Here is a 17,287-nt window from a genome sequence, read left to right on the forward strand (position 1 = left end):
TCTCTTGGATAGTATGTAGGGTCGTATTAATCGCAGCTCTTAGCTAATGGCGTTCCAGACGCCTGAGACTCCTTCAGGCAGTGAAAAGCAGCATATAAAAAACCAACTCTTCTTCCTGTGTGGCAGCTGAAATGTTCCTGCTAGGAAGGTGCTTGATGCGCATCTCCATATTTTCGAAGTGCCGGTAAGTGAATGGCTTGAACATCGGGTACATAGTTGCTACCAGCAGTAGAATTAGGCCACGGAAGCTCAAGCAGAGTCTATGTGATGTTAAGTGATGGAGGCGTGTACATCTTCTAAATGGTTTCCAGGCTAAGTATACGATGCTACAAGGGTCCTGTTGGGTGTCGGAAGATGTAAACACACACACATTCACAACACCCCAAGAAAGGCCCTCACCAGTGTTAAGAAAAGAGGAATTTACCTCAAGGCGCTCTGTCACTGGTGATTTACTAGCTCTAGCTGTTAACACATTATCTGTATTTAGTTGCGATTATTTATTTACCAGCCTGAGATAATGCAGTGCTCATGACTCACAGTGGAAAAGCTCGGTTTAGGAAACGTGGCGCTCATTTAATTCTGCTGACAGTTGCCGGGCACCGATGGTCTCTGGCTCTCTGCTTGGCGACAGAGGACTGTTTTCAGCGCCGGCCCTGGTCAACATGAAATCAAAGGCCATGCTGTTGCTGCTGCAGATCCGGACCCCTCACTTGTGGGGCCACCCCCACATCAGGGACGAGCATTCATGTCTGAATGAACTCTCCCAGTTCCTTCAGACCACCCAATGGCACCTCAAGCTCACCTCTCCCAGTGGAATCTGGCATTGAAAAGCCAAAAACCATCACAATCCGCAGACCAGCATGATGTTTCTGTTGCTTTGCTTGAACCTATGGTGGCTGGAGGTGGGTCATGGAATGTTCTTGCCCATTTTTCTCTCCCTGACAGGCTAGATTTAAAACCACTGTTTTTTGTTTTTTGTTTTTTAACCTGGGAGAACAAACAACCTGTCTTCCATCCTGCATCCTGAAGTAGTCAAATCCATCTTTAGGCATCTGGTCAACCTCAGCCAGACTGGTTCTCCAGCCCAGGCTTGCAAGCGACCACCTGGAGCAGCACAATGAGGAAGGGGCCCCTGCCATGTCGAAGGTCCACTCCCTTGCAGCTATCGCCAGCTGGACCCTTAGTCTTCCTAAGCCAAGCCAGTTGCCACACAGGAGAAGGGAACAGGCGCAAAAAGGCCCAGCTCCTTAGCCAGGCATCATTTGGCAGACATCCACATGGAGCACCTTTGTGCAAAAAGACAAAGCTTCCTTGTACCCCATGAGGTCATCACTCTCCACTTTGACTGCAGTCAGGTACAGCTGCCTGTGGGGGCAGTGCTTATGGAGACTAGAGTCTGGGGGTGGGAAGGAGCTCAGTGGCGATGTGATCTCTATGGTAGACCATAGAGTCCACCCTCGAAAGTGACCATTCCATCCTGGGGAACAGATTTCTATGGCCAAGGTCAGTTGTAAATCTAGGGGAATCCAGGCCCTCCTGGTGGCTGGCAGTCCTACCACCATGGCTTTCCAGACTGAGATCTTTCCCACTCTGCTGTTGGAAACCACCTGACCAGAAATCAAGCAGTTGCAGAACGTTTATATGCTTGGAGAGCAGCCGCTTTACCCCTGTGCTGCATCCCCCATCCCAAGGGTGATTTCTGTTTATTATTTCTTCAGTACTCCACAGTCCAAAAAGCTGGAGTGGGGGAACAGTTGTAAAATTGCTCAGTTTGCCTCTCTAATGTTTTTTTAATGGGTTTACTTTTGCAATATCCTATTATTGCATTATGATATTCAGTGGCATGCAGAAATGAGTGATTACACCCAAAGCAGGTAAGATCAAAGGTGAAAACCACAGAAGTTAATTTCTGCATGAGGAAAGCAACAAGGTCACATCAATTGAATTCCAAGTAAGCCTCCTTGACCTGGGTAGCCCAGGCTAGCCTGATCATATCAGCTCTTGCAAGCTAGGCAGGTTCAGTACTTGTTTGGGAGCCCTCCAAGGGACCCTATGCAAAGGCAAATGGCAAATGGCAAAACCCCATGGGGTTCCTATAAGCCAGCTGTGACAGCAAAAAATAAGAAAAACTACCCAAAAAGTGTCTCCAGGAATTATATATATATGAGTCCTTATATATATATTTAAAACCAATACCTTAAACTTGATCTGGAAACTGTCAAGAATCAGGCAGAGGTTAGCGAGTAGAGTGTGTGATAAAGGAGCTTCCAAGACCCAGACAGAGTAAGGATCCAAAAGAAAGGCTTTATTTAACAGAACTTCTACAGCAGCCAATGCGAGCCAAGACCCATTGAACAATCGCCTTGGCAGAGACGAAGATACAATGAACATTGGGGTGTACTTATAGGGGGGACCAAACATGGAGGGGGGATGAGGAATTGAAATGGCGGGAAAGGTACATTTGCAAAAAGTTACAAAGATTCCCAGACGAGTCAGATAGCCCAGCTTTGATCTAAACTAGCAGTCTGTTGAGACTCCAGCGAGACAAGCAAGGTCACTAAAAGTGGAATAGATAAGGATGCCCTACTGAGGGGAGCTTTGGTATGCAAAGGCGGACAGGAACCAACACCCGGCCTGGAGGGAGAATGCGGTTGGAGGGAGGGGGCATGAATCAGAGTTCATGAGAGAAACAGACTGGTAACCAGTGCAGATGACAGAGGGCTGAATATGGGCCCTCCAAGATGTCCAAGTTAGAACTGGTGTTAATTGCACCCCGTCCAGGAATGGGAGAAGTGCTTCCTGGTCCTGCCTCCTACTACCCAGCTAAAGGACCTCTGTCTTGGAGGGGTTGAGTTTCAGGCAACTCTGCCTGAGCCATCCAGCCACTGCTTCCAAACAACTGGCGAATGTATCAGGGGGGGGGGGGGAGTCCGGCCATCCATCCATTAGGAAGTAGAGCTGGGTGTCATCCACATATTGGTGACAACCCACCTGAAAAGGTGGTAGGTTTAGAAGTATGTGTAATTTGTGGGGAAAATGATTAAAGTTATGGAACACCTGCGAAGAAAGGTTGAAGAGTTTAGGGCTCTTTAGCTTGGAGAAATGATGATTGAAGAGTGACATGACAGAAGTTTAGAAATTTATGCCTGGGATAGAGAAGGGAGAGAAAAACTTGTAGACACTCAATGAAATTGATATAGCCTTAACTAAGCCTAAGCTTAGAACAAATAAAAGGGAGGACTTTCACCCAAAGAGTAACTAACACAAAGAATTCCCTGCCACAGAAAGTGGTGGCCGCAACAAATATAGCAAATTTCAAGAGGGGGTTGGATAAACATATGGAGCAGAGGTAACCAGTGCCTGATCAAACGTGGAGCCAGAGAGGCACAGCAAGCGGGAGATGCTGGACCTGGTGATTCTGGAGCAGTTCCTGTCCGCCCTGCCCCCGAAGATGCAGAGCTGGGTCCGGGGGTGCAGGCTGGAGAGCAGCTCCCAGGTGGTGACAATGGCCGAAGGCTTCCTCCTCGGCTGGGCAGAGGGGCAGAGAGAGCAGGTGAGTGGGTTTCATCCCAGAGAGACAAAACATATGGAGCAGAGGTAACCAGTGCTATTAGCCACAAAGTACAGATGGAAAATTATGTCTGGGGCAGTGACTCTCTGTCCTCTTGATGCTTGAAGCAACGGGGGGGGGGGGGCTTCTGAAGTGCTGGCCCCACTGGTGGACCTCCTGATGGCATACAATGATGACAATAGAACAGTATCCTGGAACATTAGAACAGTGGTGAGAACAGTAATTAACTACAGGATACTGATGGCCCTGTGGGCTGGACATGTCAGCTGTGGTTTTCATAGGAGGAAGGCTTGGGGGCCAATGGAAGGTGATTTGCTCAGGTTGACCTCAACCAAATGCCTTTTGCAGACCTTGTGGGAATGTTTTAGTTCTGTTAGGGTCCTGATCTCCTCTGGGAGCTTGATCTACCAGGCTGGGGCCAGGATGGAGACTGCTTTGGCCCTGGTTGAGGTCAAGCGAGCTTCTTGGGGCCAGGGATCACCAGGCAGTTGGAAGTAGCGGAGCATAAAGCTCTTTGAGGGGTGTAGGCTGAAAGGTGGTCCCTCAGTACACTGGGCCCAGACCGCCTATGGCCTTAAAGAACCTTAAGCCTGATCTGGAATTGGACTGAAAGCCAGCACAGCGGTTGGCATGAATGTTAAAGTCTCCCAGAATTAAGAGTCTAAGGAACTGTAGTGTCCAGGATGCCACCTCCTCTAGCAGGGCTGGCAAGGCATTTGGAGGTGCATTGGATGTGCAGTACACCAACCAGACAGCCACACTCTTGGTTGAGTCCCACCCGAGGCCTACACATTCAATTAATGGAATTGACGGTGCAAGGAGAGCCCTGAATGAGAAGTCCTCTTGGATTGGGATTGCCACCCCTCCTTCCCACCCCACAGTCCTGGACTGATGGAGGGCAGTGAATATGGCACAGGCTAGCTCTTTAAAGGTGAATGTCTCACCCTCTCTGATCCAGGTCTCTGTCATGCATGCCAGGTCCACGCAGTTATTAGTTTTGCTAGGTGTGGTTCTTATTATTAATTGACCTGGCATTGCACAACACCAGTGTTGGAGGTGGCTTGTTCACCTTTGCCTCCACTCTACTGTCCCACCCCCTCCCACCACTGTCTCTGCCTCTTCCCCTCAATATTAGGACCCTTGATTCCCCCCCCCCTGTTGTTATCACTCTTCCGTTATAGCTGATGTGTGTGTTGTATCCATATTTGGTGGTTGTTAGTTTCTTTAAGATATATTCACTCTATTTCCTCATAGCTCTCAGTAGGTGTCTTATTTCTTCAATTTTACTAGGACTCTTAGGCCCTGATTCTTGCTTGGTGAGTTTGTTTTGGATTTGTTTTGTGAGTTGTGTGTTTTTGGAGGGATGGCCCCAATTACTAGTCAGTGACTCAGGGTGACCCAATCCACTTATTTGTTAAGTGTAGGACAGTGGTTCTCAACAATTGTAATGCCACAAGTCCAACTGTGGTGGCGGAGGCACGCAGGTGCACACACACACACAATGATCTGGAGGCGGCATGGAGGCAGCCAGTACCATGGCTCGACCACTGCCGCCACCACCAACCTGTCCTGGCAACCCGGCAGAAGGGGCCAGGCAACCCCACTTGGGGTCAGGACCCAAAGGTTGAGAACCACTGATGTAGCTTGTGATCTTTTGAGTGAAGTTTGTATCCTATTCAAAGTCAAAGAAAGGCTGATTTCCTGGTTTGATGTCCGGGGATAGGCGGTATTCTTTCCTGGGCCTATTCTGCACACAATAGATAATGCATTTTCAATGCACTTTAGAAGTAGATTTTCCTGTTCTGCACAGGAAAATCCAGCAGCCAAAGCACATTGAAAGTGCATTATCCTATGTGTGCAGAATGGGCCCTGGTTTTCTAGAACAGACGTTCTTTCCAACCACATGTTGTCATTAACAACAAACAGGAAGTTATCTCCCTTGGAAGCAGCACCACACACAAGCTATTGAGATGCTGGTAATGGAACACAATTAAAAAAAAAATCTCAGTTGGCTTTCAGGCTCTTTGGTACCTAATTAGAAGGTCCTCAGGTTGATGACTGGTTGGATGCTTGGCAATATATAACTCCTTGAGATTACCTCATTATGTTCAGTGGTCTGAACCATTATGTTCAGGATCACCTCATTATGTTCAGGTGGTCTGAACCATTGCGTTATTTCAAGTGGTGTTTGGGCTTTCAAGATTTGTTGGCTTAGTATATCACTGAGAGGAGCCTGAGAGGATGCCCCATGAACATGCTGGGATGGCCATTCCAATCGATACATGTCTGTCCTCGGCATGGCTGAAAATATCACAATACGGTACCTGGCAAACACCAAAATCGAGCAGAGAAACACAATCAGGGCACTTTGGGACGGATCGTCTCCATCACTGTTGTTTAATGGCTGTGTTTGAGACGACATCTGGAAAACGAGGACGATTAATAACAGCAACAGTTAATAATTGTAGTAATAAAGTGGTTCCTAATAGCAGCGTTGTCTGCCTTGGCTTGCATTAACAGGGAATATACATTAAGGCAACATATGCTGGCGACCATATTGAGAACGACTTCAGGACAGCAACAGTGACGTTGAAGTGCTTGTCCCAGTCGCTGGCTTGCAGGAATCACCAGCAATTCACACTTCCTTCATTAGGGATGGATAGCTGTTTTCCCTCAACAGGAGAGCGGCAGAGGTTTCTCTAGCCTGCTGGGTAACTTTAGCATTTGAAGCTGGTGAAAGCGTTGGACAACCTGCTGCCTGTTCGGAGCTTGCAGAAATACAACACTGCAGTAAAAAGCAGGAAGGCTTTGTGCAGGCCTGGCAAGGAAGTGCTCCAAGAAGGCTTAGTGTAAATGATAGTTAATTGCCTAGTGGGGTGTGATCTAGGAGTTGTCTTTTGAAAAATGTGGAGTCCGTAATGCCTTGTTAGCAAGGAAGTAATCCCCTCTCCTGGCTTGGAGATGCTCTGTTAGTCCCCCCGGATCTGTTTATCCCCCAAGAATATTATTTGAAGAGTGCAATGTAAAGCAGATGGATCTGCATCTCCCTTCTTCCAAGGGAAGATTGTATTGGGAGGGGGGAGGTTAATGAATGCATCATTATTTATTTTCTCTGCTTTATTTCAATGTGAATTTGCACACAGGCTTTCTTAATAGCAAGATTCAGGAATATTCAGGCCTGACAACTGCTAATTCTGTTCTAGTCAACTCCGTAAAGATTGCACTTGTGGGAGATTTATGGCAGGATCCACACCTTTATACCTCAACACCTTCCTTTTTCAAAGAGAAAATTTACACTTGAAACACCTGCTTAGCTTCTGGAACCTGTCAATGTCAGGCTAGCCTGAGCAGTCCTGGTCAGGGTAGGGCAATATCACACGACGAGAGAGAAAAAGGAAAGCTAAAGTTTACTAAAATCAACTCATACAATGACTCAGAACAGGGAAATTAGCAGCCTAGATGAGAGACTGATTCCAGGAACTGAAGCTCTGAGCAAATTAACTTGCCTAATGTTATTATTATTCTACTCTACTCTTCCATATTCAACTCAGGTTGGATAAGATCAAAGTTAAACAATCTATAAAAAATAGATCACATATATCTGTAACCATATATATTCTGAAAATAGCACTAGGAGTTGTCCGCTGTCCGGGACACATCTGGTGTCTGGAATTTGTTTCCAGGGTGGCAGGCCAATCCGGGCGTGGCTAGCACAGTTTGCCGCGCCCGGATGGGGCCAGCACCTGCAGCACCTGCAGCACCTGCTCCAAACTTGTGAAATGAGAAGCTGTCAGCGGTGAACTATCAGCGGTGCCCGTGAGAAGAAGGCAGCTGCAAGAGTGAGCCATCAGAATCCACTCACTAAAGGAGGTGTCCCAAGGTGCAGGCAGAGGCCGAGAGGAGCCACTAGCCCCTAGGGGGTGGCACCAGCACCAGGGAACTACTGGCTTCAGTGGCCCTGAGCCAGCTGCCATGGCCCCCACCAGCTGCACCCCACAACTTCATATGCAGCAGTAGCAAGGCCGCCAGCCTGAGGAGCACTCACCCGAGGTGCGCCGGCCCTGGGGATGCCACCTGCTTCCCATACCACATTCCGGGGGGAAGATAAGCGAGGACATGGGAGCTTCCTCTGCTCTTCAACTTCCCAGCCTTTCCTCCCTCCACCTTCCTTCACCAAAATACTTACCCGCTAGTGCCCAGTGCATTGAAGAATGCAGCGGGCTTTTGGCCTAGTATATATATAATAAAACATTAATTGGTTATAGCAGTCATTCTCAACCAGGATTACTAGTAACTCCACAGTTACTCCAAAGTCCCAGGCAGGTTCCTCCAGTTGGGGAGGATTAAATTTATATATGTGTTTGTGTTTATGTATATAGTAGCCATTTTTTCCAGGCAAACTGATCTCTGTAGTCTGGAAATGAGCTGCAATTCCATGGGAACAGCCCGCATCACTGTCAGGGTTGCAAATCAAGGGCACAAACAGGAGTAAGGCAGACTTTTGCCTCCTCCCCCGTCTTTTTAATTTTATTTGTATTTATCATTTGATTTATTAACCACCCCTCTTTGCATCCAGGCTAAGTGAAATGTATGATATATATTTCTACAATAGTGTTAAAATCAGAATATAGAAATTATAATAATAATTAATAGTAAAAACTCTATCCCAATGATCCACCTGAATAGATCTGGGTGGCAGGGGGTGTTCGGGAAGGGACAATGGACAGTATTCTGTGCATCCTGGCCTCAGCTGTATGCCTGATAGAAATCACCATTTTGCAGGTCCTGCAGAATTTGGACAGTTCTGTCAGCATATTCCGCATACCTCACAGGATTGTTGTGAGGGTAAAATGGAGAGAACAATTACATGGCTAAGCTATGTTGGATCCCCATTGGGAAGAACAGCAGGATATAAAGGAAATAATAAATCTACACCAAGTGCCCTAATATCTTCATTTTGTTCACGACAGTGGTAAGCGAAGCCAGTACTGGTATGCCAAGGATGCTGAGAAATTTGACTTAGCTGCATTTACCAGATGAATCTGCCTTAAACAAAATTCCTTGGTCCTGACTGGATTGTGCCAATAGTTTTATCCAAATGCATTTCAAACCCCATAACAAGCAAATCTCCACCTGCACTGGAGCTGCTCACGCCGTATGGTTAGTCATGCCTTGGTAAAAGGTAACAAATTGTTTGCAGCTTGCAGCCACTTTTCACCTTGCAGAGTGTGCAAACTAAATCTTCCTAATTACCAGAGAAGGGACAGCTATTCCCTGAGGGCTGGAGGCATTAAACTGACCTACTTGTGAAGCACCGATTCTCTTGTACTTCATCTCCTCTTTGTGCCTGTGCAACCAGACCAATTCTTTAAATTACCAATTTTGGATTCATTGCATTTCCTGCTGGGTTGGTTGGTTTGTTCCTGTGCAGTTCATGATATCTATTTGTGGAGTGATTCCGAGAACTGAGTGCAAGATTAGCAAGGTACATAGGCAGGCACTGGAGGTACGTAGAGATATGTGTGTAGTAAGCCTCAACTAAAATATATATATTTCAGTAATTTGTTGATGAGATGATAAAAGAATGAGAGACTTGCCATATTATGTATATACTAGCTTCAAAGCCCGTTCCTAAGAATGGGCCTTGAAAGGGCCCCCTCCCCTAGCCCCTAGCCAGGCACCATAAGGTGGCTTTGGGCTGCAGCTTGCCACCAGATCAAGTTGAGAGTACACCACGAAAAGAAAGGGACGGTTCAAAATTATTGTAACAGAAAACAGAACCTATCCCGGGCTATATTAAACAATTCCACAATAAACGTTTATTTGTATTTATTGTGGAATTGTTTAATATAGCCCGGGATAGGTTCTGTTTTCTGTTACCAGATCAAGTTGGGCAGGAGGGAGGGAGGCTGGGCAGCTCGTTAGCAGGGCCGGGACAGAGCTCCTTAGCAGGCAGTCAGCAGGCCAGGAGGCCCTTGTCAGCAGGCCCAGCCTAGCAGGCCAAAAGGCCCTCATTAGCAAGCCCTCCACCACAACCCTTTGCTCAGGGCCTTCTCCCCTTACCTGCTGCTGGCTCCAGGCACTGAGGCACGTCTGAGAGCAAAGAGGCTAGAGTCCAGGGACAGAGGGCGGGAGCTGCAGGGGAAGGGCCAATCAGGGCAAAGCTGGTTGCACCCTGATTGGCCCTATTCTAACTTGGACACGTCCCACCCCCTAGGCTGTTACATAAATATATAGAGGAGCAACAATGGATAAGGATGCTTAGCCACTATACTGGGGCCTTCTTAATCTTACACACTGGAAACTGCTTGCTGGCATTGTTATCCCACGTGAATGGCAGGTGTGTGCTTGAGAAGATCACAAGATGTACAAGGACCAGCCTGTGGGTCTTCCTCAGGGCAGGGGAGGTTCCATTCCGTCATGGAATTGTGCCACCCCCATCTAACAATGTTGGTCAGAAGAGCTCTGGAGAGGAATGGAAAATCCGAGTCCTACCTAACCTCCATGAACAGATGCAGGGCTCTCAACGGCCTTACCCAGCCAGGGAGGGGCCGTGGCTCCGTGGCAGAACCTCTGCTTGCCATGCAGAAGGTCCCAGGTTTAGTCCCCGACATGTCCAGTTTAAAGGACCTGGCAGCAGGTGATGGGAAAGACCCTGGAAAGATGCTGCCTGTCTGAATCTTGATGGGCCAAGTTTCTGATTCAGTATCAGGCAGCTTTGTGTGTCTTTGTGTGCTCCCATCCACTGGGGACAGAAACCTAAGTCCACCAGCCAAGGGGCGAAGTGTGAGTTATTTTATGTTGAAGGATGAAGGGCCTCTTGGTGGGGAAGGTTAAACTATGAACATTAGAAACACAATATAAATATGAATCCTAATCACCATGCTGAGGATATCCTTTGGCATAATGTGCCCAAATATGCAATAATTATGTCAAAATGAGAGCTATTATAAACAGTAATTAATACCAGCAGTCTAGAAGCCGTTTGCGCAGCTCCCCTGCCTTTGAAGGAGGCATCAAAAGCAGCAGCCAGACGCACACCGGGCCCAGCAAAGCGCACTGGAAGCCCCGGGGTGGCTTTTCCAGTGGCGACTCACATTACCATCCTCAACATGTGTTGCAAACATTGTAGGTTTTATTTGTGTTGGAATCTCGCTATATTTTTTGAAAAAAGCCACAACAATATAATTGCTGATTTACCACCGCTGTTCAATCTAATTTACTTCTTAATGGTCCATTTGCATAGCAGAAATTTGCATTTTATTTCCCAGAAAATGTTATGGCTCCACCTGCCCGACTTCGTGGGAGACACCAAAAATGGAAGAGAAAAGATGATCAGGAAGGAGGGGGGCGGGGGAAGGGAAAAGAGGTCACAATTGCCAGAGCACCCAAGGGGTCAGGGGGCGCATAGTCCTGTGCCTGCGAGGGTCCCTGGGAAACACAAAGCAGCCACCGAGAAGCAAGTTGTTTTGTTTGGGGAGGGGGGCGACGGCAGCACAGCTTGGCAGAATTAATTTTCAGGTGCGATGCTATCGCATGCCTCTCTTCTGGCAAAGCTGCATTCATCCTGCACGAATGTGACAGCCGACTGCAGAGATAGAAGCCGGCACGCTGCGTCTTATCAAACCGTAGCAGCGCTCTGGCATCGCTCTCCTCTTATTGACTTGGGCTGCACCCAAATGCTACTGATCACCGATAATGTTACAAGATAGGCCTCTCTGCTGTTGAGGAACATGATCAAAGTAGCACCAAATTAGAAGTTGACATTGGGGGTCTCAGGTTTGCGGGGCGAGGGGTTTTCTTTCCTCTGACGCGGCAGAGGATGCATAACGCACAATGCATTTGAGATCTGCTGTGGGGCTGCCTTCCTAGGGGTGACAGCTGTCATTTTAAAGGTGACTCATTACAGTCTTGTTGGAGTCCCCCAGCAGATGGATGGGTCTTTATTTTCCCTGGGAAGATTGACAGGCGGTGATGTTTCGGCAGCTTTTAATCATTTGAACCCAACTTATACACATCTGTCAATTACTGCATTCAAGTATGTTAATAATGCTGTGATGGGAATATGACACAATCCCCCCTCCCCATCTTCAAACACTTTATTCTGGAAAAGAGAACAGGGTTATTCCAAAAAAAGGTTCCCACCACAACAGTAAGGGGGGAAACACCAGCATTGTCACGAAAACCTTCGTTTTCTCATTTCTGTGAAATGTGCTTGGATCCCTCCCAAGTAACGTTGCTGCCATAAATCATTAAAAAACACAATGGCAAAAAGTGCAAAGATAAAATCACAGGGGTTATTAAAAGAGACATCACTGGGTCAAAAAAAACCGAACAAACCTGGGGGCTTCAGTAAAGAAGAATTGCCGTCTTGGGTACTGGGTGCCTTGATAGGGAAGGCAAGTGCTCCTGCACGTTGAGCTTGAATGAAGGATTGCTGTCAGACTCCTCTCAGCCCTCCCTGCCCCACAGGGTGTCTGCTGGGGGGAAAGGAAAGGAAGGTGGTCGTAAGCTGCTTCAGGACTCCCTCAGGCAGGGTATAAAAACCAACTCTTCTTCTCCTTTCGAAAACTGAGGAGCAGTAAGAAAAAAAAATGGCCAGAAAATAGGGATGTGTTTCCCTCAACATTTCCAGGCATCTGCTGAGTGCTTGCTAGTAACTCCCTGACTCCTAGGCCAGTCCCCTAACCACTGCCTGTCTCTGGCTCACCCAACATGCATTGTGACTTTCCACATACTTAACCCAGCATGAGAGGACTCTGCCAAGGACGATGTGGCCCTTAGCTGGCAAGACCAGGACAAGGCTGTTAGCGAGAGGGCGTTTTTGAGGTCATTAATTCATGGGCTCACCGTGATTCAGTTCTTAAAGCGCACACACAATTGTACTGTTACAAGCAACTGTTCTAACGAAGCGTCTCCATCATCACCAAAGTCCCGGGATTCTTTTTAAAGTGAAACTTCTGGCCCTTCTGTGTGGACTTACAAGGGGAGATGTAGAGCTTGCCCTCATAACCACAAAGTAGAGACTTCTGAAACATGAAGCCGGGGACTTCAGAGATCATACTGATTGGTTGTCAAAATGTCAATTTGCAATTGGGAAAAAGCGACTGCTGACTTTGTCCCCTACAAAAAACAGGATGAAATCCTCCAAAAGGCAGCGAGAAAATACCAGGCAAATGGTCCCTCAATGAATAAGGAGTTAAATCAGTCCTATATCATTAACATCTGTCATAAATGGATTTTAAAAAATGCCCACCCTATGGTGTTTGTCTAAGGCAGGGGTAGTCAAACTGCGGCCCTCCAGATGTCCACGGACTAAAATTCCCATGAGCCCCTGCCAGCGAATGCTGGCAGGGGCTCATGGGAATTGTAGTCCGTGGACATCTGGAGGGCCGCAGTTTGACAACCCCTGGTCTAAGGAATCCCTGCTTAATTGCTGCCAGTCTGTTAGCAAAGTTGACTAATTTTAAGCAGTGCATGTTCATTTCAGCATGTTCATTTTGGGGAAAACACAATGCCTGGCCATTTGGCACCCCTCAAACAGGCCAGGTGATTGGCTCACATCTGACTGACACCTTTGAACATGATAAAGACGACTGTACAACATGTTTGACACGAAATCTGTGGCATCCCTTGCTTCACAAATACCCAGTAGAAGCCACCAATTATTAATGGAACTCCTGCCCCGTAGGGCTCAGGCTGAAACTGTGCATCCTTTTAATGTGTAATTATGTCTAGGATAGAGTTGCCAATCCCCAGGGAGTGCCTGGAGATCTCCTGGGATTACAACTGATCTCCAAGTGACAGAGGTTAGAATCATAGAATCATAGAGTTGGAAGGGACCTCCAGAATCATCTAGTCCAACCCCCTGCACAATGCAGGAACTCACAACTACCTGCCCACCCACGATGACCCCAATTTCATGCCCAACTGCTTCCCCCCACCAAAAATCTCCTGAAACCAGCTTGGCCTGGAGGAAATTCGCCTACCATCCCACAGAGGCATTTAGCAATTCCCTGAGTATGCAAGAGACAAACACCAGCACATCCCTTCCTGCCCACCTACTCACAATCTTGCTAAGTCTGTAAAATCAGCATTTTTGCCAGATGACTATCTAGCCTCCGCTTAAAAACTTCCAAAGAAGTTTTGGGCTAGCCCAACCTTGCTCCATGGGAGAGCCCCTCCATGTATGGCATGCAGATGGTCCTGGGAGGTCTAGTGAGAAGATCGGGCAGGAGGTGATGTGAAAGACCCTCACCTGAGACCCTGGAGAACAACTGCCGGTAGACGATGCTGACCTTGATGAGTCCGATTCAGGTCGTTTCATGTGTTCAAGCGTAGGAGGCTCCGCCCTGATCAGTATTCGGATGGGAGACCATCGAGGAGAACCAGGCCTGTGACTTGGAGTCCAGCAATGGCATATGAGGGTCTCTTACCTTGCAAACCCAGTGGGGTCGCCATAGGTGAGCTGCACAGGATGGCCAAAAGAAATTCCATTAAAAAGTAGTCTGTCTCCATATTTCGTTAAATAATTGCTGAACAACAGACTTTGGATTTTAATACAGTGCTTGACTCAAGCCTATAACCTTTTTCTTTTCTTTGGGAAAATCAGTTGGATCTAGGCTGAGAAGAACGTCTCCTTACCTGGATGGTGCCAAGTCCACATCCTGACCCATCGTGCCATTTGGGCCAAGTCACATATTTCAGTCCCAGCTCCCCATCTGTCACCGAGGAAGACCAGCCAGCTTCTCTCTCTGGCCCTCCATGTGCCTTGGAGGAAGGCCCTGGATGACCCGTCCAAGGCCTTCGGCCAGCACAGCTGAGCCTGCCCCAGCTGTTCTGTGGTGCAGTAGACGGCTCACATGGGCCTGGCAACAACATACGGGTGATGTTTCATGGCTTTTGTATATATGCACAAATTAATAATGAAGACATACATAGTCAAGTTAAGTTGTAACTGAATCCCGAACCAACCAGCTCATGGGATCATAGTTAACTGGTTAAAACATTATCATCATTAATATCAGAACGGTTCTATGGAAATGTTCTTTAGATAGTGAAACCACTGCTACAATTGTGTTCTGCTCAAAGTTACTGAATTACACTGTACTTATCCCTATATTCTGTGTAAGCTGCCCTGAGCCGCAAGGGAGGGCGGTATCTAAATCAGAGAAATAACAATAACCCCCCCCCCAAACTTCCAAACAAACGTTTCATCAGAATACACCCAATACCATCATGTCCTTGCCGTTAGGAATCCCCTACAATACCTGGGATGTCCTGTAATTCTGCAAAACCAGCCCATTCAAATCCAACAAGGTTTCCAGGCCCGTATTTCTGTCTGGCCATTTCAAGAGAGCTCTAATATCTGTAGTAGCCCGTCTTCCTTCAGAGGTGTCCCTAGTCCCAAGATGTTTCCAATTCTTGGCATAGATAATCCTCGCTGCAGTCATGGAATGCAAAAATAGTTTGGGATTTCCTCCTCTAGTATACCTAAAAAAAAAAGTTCTGTTTTTAAAGAAAAAGTTAATATTAAATATATTTTTCACTGAACATGTCCCAAGGTTCTTAGCTTTTTTACACTGTTGCCTGGAAAAGGATCCTTTCTCCTGCTAATGTCCCACATTTCTTCAAAATCAGTGGCCCCTTCAAGACCAGCAAGGGCTCCCTGCCAAGCACTTTGCTCCTGCTCCTTGCCCGCTTGGACTTTGCCATAACCTTTTGTGAGCTCATGTTTCTGTACACGTTCTTTGTCTTTAGTAGCCCTGACCTGGATGCCCCTTGCTAACCCAATATTCATATCTCAGGAGTGAAGCAGGACAGGACCTGGTTAGGGTTTGGATGGGAGACCAAAGTCCTGGGCTGCTACTCGGAGGCCACTAAGGGCAAACAACCTTTGAGCCTCTCTAGCCTTGAAAAGGCCATTGAAGGGTGGCGGTAAGTTGGCTGCGACTTGGCCGTACTGCTCACCACGAGGAGTATTAAACAAGATTCCCAGCCTTCAGGAAGACCTCCTGGAATTACAGCTGGTCTCCTGTCCAGAGAGATCAGTTTCCTTGGACAAAATGGTTGACTCTGCAGCATCACATCCCACTGAACGTCCATACCCAAACTCCATCTATCCCAAGGTTCCACCCCAAATCTTCAAGAGTTTCCCCGTCTTTAAGATCAGGGGTAGTCAACCTGTGGTCCTCCAGATGTTCATGGACCACAATTCCCATGAGCCCCTGCCAGCATTTGCATTTGCTGGCAGGGGCTCATGGGAATTGTGGTCCATGAACATCTGGAGGACCACAGGTTGACTACCCCTGTTTCAGATGACAATGGCGTAGAGTTACCTTCAGGTGGTAGCTGGGGATCTCCTGTGATCACAGCTGATCTCCAGGAGAAAGAGATCAGTTCGCCTGAAGAAAATGGCTACGTGGGAAGGTGGACTCTTAAGGTAGTCTTAACCCCATTGAAGCCCCTCCCAACCCCATCTTTTTCAGGTTGCACCCCAAAATCTCCAGGTATTTCCCAACCCAGAGGTGGAAACCTGCCTGGATTTTTGTTAGGGTTGCTAACTTTGAGGAGCTTCCTGGAGATTTTGGGTCAGAGGTGGGGAGCGTGTGTTTGGGGATGGGAGGGGGCTCTGTGCTGTGTAATGCCATAGAGTTCAACTTCCAATTTTCTCACACCTCTAATTGGGGTTTGATTCCCCACTCCTCCACATGCAGCCAGCTAGGGGACCCTGGACTAGTTCTTTTAGAGCTGTACTCACCGAGTGGTTCTCTCAGAGTTCTTTCAGCCCCACCTTCCTCACAGGGTGTCTGTTGTAGGGAGAGGGAAGGAAGACAATTGGAAAAAATGCTTTGAGACTCCTTTGGGTAGCGAAAAGCAGGGTACAGGAAACAACTCTTCTTCCTTTTTGCAAGCTGGAGAGCAGTTGTAATTCCCGGAGAACTCCAGCCCTGTCTCAGAAAAACAACTTCTCTTGCCTCTTATCCTCAGCATTTCTAGCAAAACCTTTCAGGCCTCCCACTTGTCTGACTACAAGTTTGTCGTCTGTGGTCAAATATAATTCTGTAAAGTAAAGCAAGTGGCATCTGGCACCATACAGTTCAGTTATAATGAAAACATGAGGTGCCTGCCGTTATGGGGTCCTGCGCTAATGAGAACAGTAGGAGTCTGGCATTACAATAGTCTAATGGAAACAGGAAAGGGCTGGCATAGCATTGGGATAATGAAAACCCAAAGGGAGGGAGGGAGGCTGGCTAGATGCAGGGGCAGGGACAAAAGTGAAGGTTTCTGCTCTCCTGGGTTGCGTCTGTTTTAGAGGTGACCTCTGCATTCCTAGGCCAGAAGACTCCGCTGGTTTGATTTTAATGCAGCAAGCGGCATGCTTGGTCACTGGCATAAAAATGCCCCCTTCAAAGTAGATGGGCTTCTGAAGGGTCAGAGCTAGATTTCTTGATTAGTAACATCATTGTCTCATGGGTTAAAGAAGCTGATTAACTAGAATCCTGGCGCCCCTCTTGTAGATAAGACCCCTGTTGTCAAAGAAACCAGTTTTTTGGAGAAAAGGTGAGAGTCATAAATATTGACGCTTGCGCAGAAGTATAGCTAGGCTTATTAGCATGGTAGATTCACCGCCCCTGGGGGGACTTAGAGCTCATTTTAATGCACATACATGTATGGAAATTGTATGTTTGGGGCATATAGGGAAAAGAGTGTGAG

At 47.4% G+C, this 17,287-nt stretch overlaps 1 long non-coding RNA gene across 5 annotated transcripts; it reads right to left on the reverse strand.

The window, feature by feature from the left end:
• Positions 1–2,296: 2,296 nt before the first annotated feature.
• On the reverse strand, positions 2,297–16,746 carry LOC143840501 (uncharacterized). Of its 5 annotated transcripts, none has more exons than XR_013232233.1 (5): positions 16,332–16,746; positions 14,842–15,064; positions 13,830–14,439; positions 11,912–12,051; positions 2,297–5,993 (listed from the first exon to the last, which is right to left on the reverse strand). It is a non-coding gene; the product is annotated as an uncharacterized LOC143840501 (long non-coding RNA). The 5 variants fall into 5 exon arrangements; XR_013232230.1 differs by having other exon boundaries at positions 13,830–14,039; positions 14,216–15,064; XR_013232232.1 differs by having other exon boundaries at positions 11,912–12,048; positions 13,830–15,064.
• Positions 16,747–17,287: the final 541 nt, after the last annotated feature.

Source organism: Paroedura picta, chromosome 6, assembly GCF_049243985.1.
Source record: "Paroedura picta isolate Pp20150507F chromosome 6, Ppicta_v3.0, whole genome shotgun sequence".
In the NCBI taxonomy this organism is placed as follows: domain Eukaryota; kingdom Metazoa; phylum Chordata; class Lepidosauria; order Squamata; family Gekkonidae; genus Paroedura; species Paroedura picta.